Below are 8,638 nucleotides of genomic sequence, written 5' to 3'. Positions count from 1 at the left end.
GTATTTTCCAGATGAATGTACAAAGTGTTACCACTGAAATCAGTGCCACTATACAGACATGTCAAAGAACTTCAAACAGGTCCTCTTCAGCATCTTCCTAACTCATGTCTATGACAGGACAAACATATTGTAATTGAAAATATGAAAATAACTGGTCCATGATGTCATATTTATGTACTTGCTCAAGTCTACAAGGTGATGTGTGAGTGAACAATTAAGTCTGTGATATCTCCCAAATGAGATCAGATTTTTCATCAGTAGGTGATGGGACAGGGTTGATTGTGATATGAAGAAAGTTCCTGAACAGCAAAGGGAACATTGATTTTTGATTTTTTTTTTTGGTGAAAAGTCTGAAAATTTCTGTCAGCGGGTTGTCATGTTGTTCAAGTTGTGTTTACATTGTGTCACTAGAAGATGGGTGAAGGTAAGCCAATGCCCGGGGCTGAATGTAACTAGCCAAGGAGCCGACTCAGATCTCTGAAAAGATAAGCCAAGAGCTGTTTGTAATGCTCGGGCGGTGCAGAACAAATGAAATAATCGTAGACGTATCTGTTCCTTTTTTTTTCAAAAGCGGAAGTAAAATTTTCCCTCAACTTTCTTTTTACATGCATGATAGTTCTGTACATCAGAGGAGTATAAACGATGGATTAGAAATGGTAGATGCTCTTGTTTACACTCATGTGACCTCTGGTTAACTATTTCCCTCTTGCATTTTCTCCTCTTTAGTTTTCAAGGTTTGATTGACAAGAAAGTGAGGATGCAACTTAACATCATTAGGGATGATATGGCTTAAATATCATTATTGGGAATTTGAATGACTTGCTATTTATTCTACTGATATCATGAATTTAATGACATATATAACCATCTAGTTGTGAGATATTCTGGGTTGGGGGTAATAGGAGTTTTTACAACTTGAGTAAACAAAATTGAAAGATGATTCCAATTTCAAATCTACAGTTCAATACATTAATTAAGTTGTCCTCATTTATTAGAAATGAAATGTGGCAAGTCAAGTTAATAACTTTTATTTTGGTATCCAAAGATCAACAAAGGTTGATTGTAATCATCAGTATTCATCGCAAGGGATGGTTAGTTTTCAATGTCTCTTCACATATGTATGTAAACTTCCATCTCTGTGAACTTAGGTGCGGGGGGACCGGTGGCATGAGGGTAGGAAGGAGGGTCTGGTCAAATGTTAAGATTACTCTTAAGATTACTCTTAAGTCACTTAAGTTAAGATTACTCTTAAGTCACTGTCTCTTTATTATCCCTTTTACATGAAAAACAAAACAATTAGGTTCCCAGGATTTAAACGGTTAGGGGGGGGTGGGCAATTTTTAATGTCCCTTGATTTATTTAACTGACAGAAGCAGATCCAGGATTTGATTAATTTCAATTTCAAATTTATTTCTCATATGCTTGTACAAGATCAATACAAAACTAACATTACAGAAGGAAGGTTGACATATGAAGGACACTAGAAAAACAGCAAAGTTTTTATCTCAGCTGGTGACCAAGGAGGCAGTGTGGTCAAGGGCTCCCACCACCACCCCCCCCCCACCCACACCCTCACCAGGAAAATGGAGTTAAAAGTGCAGATGTCACATAATTTATTCTGAGGAATGTTTAGACTATTAATGAGGTTTAAACATAAGTGTTGGTTTAATGCTTCCTCGACTGATCGATGGAGGTGATGGAACCATGTCCCAATGCCCCCCCCCAACCACCTCCCCCAACAAGCCACTGACAAAAGTTACTAATATTTGAATTTTTTATACCACAAGATGATTAATTCAGATTAGATGTTTGAGAACAGAACGTAATGAGAAATATATAGATACATATATAAATAAAATGTTTACTTTGTTGTTCTTTTATTTCTTCGAGAGTGGTAAAAAGTGAGCTGAAGATATTATAAATATGGTCCGGATTATCCCATGCGCTAATAAAGCAAGCCCATACAATAGACTATGAACAGGGTCGGATTATCCCATTCGCTAATAAAGCTAAAGCCCCTACAATAGACTAATTCGCACATGATATTGAAAGTGTTTCTATATATCAAATTTTGCCTGGTATACGAAATAAATTTCAATCATGTTTTTTGGGGGGCAGGGCGGGGATTTTATAATTACCTGAAAGATCTCGACCCGGGAATTCCGAAAATGTAGTTTTATGGAAGAGTTTTATTTGAATTGCTTTAGTATGAATCTGGAGTTTCTTCGTTTTTTTACCCAAAATATTAGTTTGATTAATGTGTGTGCTATTACTTCCTTAGCTATTATTGACCCCTAGGCCCTGGATTATCTTAATCCGATTACAAATGTGAATGGAATTAATACTCAAGAAGAAGAAACACTGCGAACGAAATGAAACCGTTTCGGGTTGTAAAATAACTCGGATTGTACGGTCCACCAAGATGACGTCACAGTTTTGTAAGGATATTTCTTGCTAGAGATGTAAGGGACTTTTCCAGTAATTCCATTCATGTTGCATGACTTCAAAAGAAGTTTGGTCAACCCCATGACCTAGGTTGTATAGCCGAGTTGTTTGTTCTTTTTCTAGACGTCGAGAATGTCCCAGCTTGTTTGACTAAATTGCTGCCACACAAAGTTCTATATCAAGGTGTACGGCTTGTCAGTAATATATATGAACTGTATCGACGTAAGGACTTAAGGACTTGGAAACTTTTGTTAGCATTTCTAGTTCGAAAAAATTAAGAATAAATGGACCTAGTAGTGACGTCATGCATCAGATCAAATTAATTGCATTGAGTCTCATTTAAGAACTATACTTGCTATTTTGAAAAATGAAGCACACAAACTTAGTTTGAAATAAAACCGTCTGAAATGAAACCGTCTGAAATGAAACGGTCGACAATGGGGTGATTAAGGAAACCGCTGTGTCGCACATGACTGAATCTAACTAGATCTATTACATTATTAGATAGATTTTGTAACTTTCACATTATCTTTGAATGCAGTAACAACAGTTGTTTTCTAAAAATTAACCGGTTTTGTTTCATTGCTATGGTGATGTAACAGAGGATTTATATTTTGCAGTTCCGCTCAGATATGTTCCTTAAAACGAGGCAAATCTAATTATCAGACTTTATCAATTTAATTACAAGTGGTCAGTGGTCTATCATTACGTATTGGACTACCATGTTTAGTTCTTGCTGAAGTAACCACAAAAAAAATCATCCATCTTTCATATTATACAACACTGACAAAATCATTGTGGTAAAAGGAGCCAGGTTATGTTCGTGTTTGGTATTTTGCCTTTCCTGTGAGTTATTGCAGTAGCCTACATGGCGAGTTGAATAATTATTGAACTTCTAACGTGCTTTTGTGTCCAAATTTTTCCCGTAGTTAATTAATATTCTCAGCTGTGTTTGATATAGGTGGTGCGTCGTACGCAGGAACGAGTACGGCCTTATAAGTATCTACTGGAAAGATGGTAACCGTTAACTTGTTTATGTGTTGTAGTATATGAACCATTCAAGAAACACCATTAATAGAAGCATCCCTAAATGGTCTTGTTGGAGTATGCGAGTCTCTAACTCCAATGTCAAATTGGGGGGGGGGGGGGGGGACCGAGTTTTCGTTTACTCCTTTTCCTAAGGAAGATTTTAAATACCAGATTCGTATTCCTGCCCCATTACATTAACACAGGGGTACGAATAAACCAGTGGGGGAATGTAAGCGTCTTCATGAAAGCAAGGTGGGGAATCTCAGGTCAGGTTATATATATTTACAGCGCGCTCGACGCGTCGCCTCTTGTTCACTCCAGTACATCATATTATATGTGCACTGTATGCACTCGGCACCAAAAACAATTTTAACATTACGGTATCCGGCTTCAAAGTAACGTATGATTTGTGAGTTATGATGGGAAGTATGCTACGAATCTGGACAACCATGTTTTGAGTATCATCAAACTGTTTGAATACTTGAACTACGATCGTTAAATTGTCGCCATGCATCAGTCTAAGGAACCTATTATACACAATATCTATATGACGTTTTCAAGATGAAGCAAACTTTTTTGTCTTTTTTTTTTTTTGGTCTTTGGTCAAATTCTGAAATAAAAAGCAACTATAGATTAAATAAAGACAGTGATGTGAATATTGCGATTCTGAATCTCCTTGATCATATATTTTCACCGACAATGGTCTTTGAAGGTCTGTGACGATGCATTGATTTTTTTATTGATTTTTTTTTTATTTTTTTTTATTTTGACCGGAATCAAATATTCTGCTCGTTGTATTATATTATATATACACCAAAAGACCTGGGCAAATATAAAATATCTTTCTTTGGTTACGAGTGTTATTGATTTCTCGGCTAAGTTGCTAAGGTCTTCCATGTATTGTATTTTTGTATTATACGAGTAATCTCTTATTGATTTGTTAACAAAAGTGAACTGAAAAGAAGAATATGTAATCTCATAGGTCAACATTGACATGCTATATTTGTTTTTCACTTTCAATATCTGTGTCCAATATTCTACTTCAGACTTGACAGGCATGGCAGATATCTAATGTTTTGCTTATTTTATGCTAAATATTTCATATACAAATGTCAAATTTATAGGAGATCAATCCCAGCCGCGCTCATTTAAAAAGCGCTGTAGATTTTATCCCTTAGTGTTGAGTTTCGAAACACATATGACATTTAATAACCACAGTTTCCATATGTACAATAAATTAAAAGATATTGCAAAAGGTCTGACTGATAGTATATAAGAAACTATCGCTAAGTATATTCGTTTATCATTCTCCATTTACATTGTTTCATTACACTATTTCTGTTATGTTTTCATGTATATATGTTTAATATCTAGACTGAAAATAAACTGAAGCAAACAAAAAAGGGGTTCATCTCAACAACAACAATACTTTTAATAATATTTCACACGATAAACAAGATGACTCTTTAACTGCAAGGAAAGTAATAGTAATGAATTACTGAATTTCTTTCTTAAATATTTACAAAAGATTGAATACTGCCGTGGAATTAGCTTGAATACATTTTGTACCCTGATCTATTGGATACCCTGCAGTAGTGAAGATTACTCTACTATAGGTTGCTATTAGCTTCACATTCCCATTGTAATTCTCCGCGTCTATACTATTATTAATACTGTATCAACTCACGGCGGTAACTTAACGTCATATTCGTGTCTCCCATAACTGTTAATGCATACATACAACAGGCTCATACTATATAGACTACAGTGGACATCAACGGGCCCAATCTCATAGCTGGTCACCTTATTTGTTTGACTGACCATACTGTAAACTCCCTATGCACAACTACTTAACTGATTCGTCAAGAAACTCGAACTATAATGATTTATCTTTAACTTTCTTCAATCGTTTCATAAACATATGACATGAACATTGGTATTATCCAATGTACGTACCGGTACTTGTTACAGAACTCATACTAGTGATTTGCTCATCACCATGCCAACCACGCTAGTTTTGTTCCATTACAAGAATTGCTTGAAATAACGCCTAAGTTACAATGTCAGCTTTACGTGACACTAAAATGTGATCCAAAGAGATTTCTCCCCAAACTGCTTACAAATGTATTTAGCCTAATACGTAGCTTGGCAAGCGAAAAGGGCACGAAAGACCTCAAACAAGTGATTTAAACTAAATGGCGACAAAGCATGTATAACAAGTATGGGGCGCCGATTGATACAGAATAGCCACTTTATCAATTCCAATAACACTACATAACCACTTTGTGAGCAAACATGTAACAAACATCAAACATGACAATACATTGTAGCTATGAACACTTAATCCTTTGAAAACAACTCTCAGAAAACGTTTAAAATTCATTAAACAGTTCGCCTAAGCAGGGAACGATTGTGAATGCAACCCCTTTGCAACATTCACCTCATGGTCTTAACATCCAATGAGAGAGTGATCAGACTCCTCCTTTATTTTAACTCACCCTCTCGCCTCCGTTCATCACATAGCGTGTCAATCCACACCTACGTGCTTTCTCATTATTTCAATTTTTTATTCAATTCAGTCCTTCACCTCTATTACAAGCTGACTAATCGCTATACCCCTTTGCAGATTTGATAACCTAATGACTTTTCATCTTCGGTACTATAGCACCTCCATCTCCTGCCTCCTTACATTTCTCAATGACATTTGTTCTGTGTAAGTTTTATCCATTGTTTCATGACCCAGTTAAGCTTTCTGTTCATGTGTCTCTCTTTAATGTACTCTTTATGATCTATTTTCGTCTCGGGTAGCCTTTGAAGAAGATCCTGCTCTAAATATGACCATGGATGTGTTCAGTGAGATGGATATACAACGATTGAGCTAGGACCATAAGATTATCAGTTGAAATTAAAATGCAGGATGAAACCTTTCGATTGCAAACATCAGATTGACAGGTTTTGTAGGTCAGTTATCCATGTCATTAGCGTTTTCTTCCATACTATGAACACTTTGGCAAGACACAACGCTTTGAAAACGAGATTGAAAGGGAAGGTGAAAACAACGACTCACTTTTATTAGCAAGTACAGCAATATATATATATATTTTTTTAAATAGAATCACTTACCAAAAGCACGATCACAGTTCCTGTGTTTGAACAAACACTAAGGCTTCCTCTAGGCTAAAGCTTAAAAATTGTAAATCTGAGAGTAAGAGTTAACGACTGGATCTGCCGAACGCCTATCTGTCTATAGCAGATAACAGAAGCCATTGTAAGTTTAAACTGCCTATACCGTATCATGTAATTGAGGGCCTAACATTGAGACAAAATATGTATTCTCATGACGGCAGCATGCTCACTCTGAAGTAAATATATACAAAATGTAAACTTGGTTGTTAGATTAATTGACACAACATTGTTAGACATGCAATGGCCTAATAAAAGTAATATACAACATAGAAATTATGAATGTATGACGTAAGAGTAAGACTGACGATCCGTAAAACCGGAAACTGTTGCCATCTTAATAACCGTAATATTAGAGACGAGAATATGCAAGCCTGCAGTACATGGTATTTGTAATATTGCATTTCCAAAACTATCGGTGCCCAAAACATCCGGTGTTATGATTGAGTCATCCAAATAGAGAGGATTTCCGATACCGGTCGGACTGACCCAAATCGTGATGAAGTATTTTCTTCCAAATCGTTCGAGCACGAAGACAGGTAACAACAACATGGACGAACCCTGCTCTGGCAGAGAAGGGACGTTGGTCATGGCCACTCGTCCGAAGAACTCCGATACAGAAATTGGATGAGATGACTTAATAGAGTGAATAATGGATGACGCGTTATTGTATAGCCTGATCAGATATTCTCCACCTTGCATCATCGAGACGCTTTCATTCGCCCGGCTGGTAATTCTTACCTCTGTGTCATTGTAATGCGACAGAACACGTATCTGATAGTTCGTATCTTCCTCGGGGAAAGCGACAAACGAGAAGTTAGTTCCCCAGTTTGGCATTGGGTCTAGAGACTCGCAGAATCCATCTGTACCATAAAGTAATGTTTCGACTACTGCCTCTTGAGTGTTTCCTGCTATAACGAAAATAATCTGATCAGAAATTATGTGTGTGCCAGTAATATCTAAGTTAGCACCGTAATAATAAGCCTCATATTGCCTTAATGTGACTTCCAATGAACCGATTGCACTATGATGTACGATTATCGACGTTATTCCGCTACTTGTTGCTACTACCCCAAATTGACTGATCCCCTTTTTCCAATAAATATTTACCCGGTACTCGGTCCCGAGATATGCTACTTCGTTAACACGGAAAGCAGAGGCAGTGTTTGGGCGGGACTTGCATTCCTGATATCCGTACACTTCAATCTTCTCATTGGATGTAATTATAACTGTCGAAAATCTTCTAGAGTTGTAAACATTTTGATCGGGAATAACTTGTGAAGGAAGTAGAAAGAAGTTGCCATCGTTAGGATTAAGTTGAAAAGAGATGTCGGGAACATTGACTTCTGAGTAACAAATCCGTCCTGAGGTCACGTTCTTCGCAATGGTTCCAATGAAAATGTGTGGACTATATGAATCCGCTTCGCACTCGAGCGGTAGAAATGTAAACACATGTGTATGAAGACCAACTGTGAAAATGAGCGAACAATGTTGTTTAGAAGGGGGGATAAATCATATCCGTCATTTATACAAGAGATGTTTGGAATTCTTTGATTGGATAAAGATAAAGCAATCGAATTGACGTAAACCAGTGAAGGGATACTGGAAACAGTCATAATCATACATCAAAATATGCTAAGATTTTTGGCCAGTTTTGATTAATTTTAACAATGTGAGACCATTGAGTCGTGAATATGTAACTAACACAATTTTCTTTCCGGATTCTCTAACATTGAACAGCTGATCATGACGAACATGCAACATATGCTACAATTTGTCCTTTTGGAAAGAAAAGTTCAGGTCAATTTATTTTTGGTGTTATGGTCTATAATCTAAGCATCATGGTACTTCTTTTTTCTTTATTTTTTAATTCCTACACGACTCCCGAGATATTTCTGTGAGAATTGTATACGCTTTGTACCAACAGTGAACTGCTTGAAATAGCAAATTTATAGCACGCATAACCTTAGCCAGTGGAAAC

This window comes from Apostichopus japonicus, chromosome 1 (assembly GCF_037975245.1).
Source record: "Apostichopus japonicus isolate 1M-3 chromosome 1, ASM3797524v1, whole genome shotgun sequence".
NCBI classification, from domain to species: domain Eukaryota; kingdom Metazoa; phylum Echinodermata; class Holothuroidea; order Aspidochirotida; family Stichopodidae; genus Apostichopus; species Apostichopus japonicus.
Note: the sequence above shows the minus strand (reverse complement) of the source record.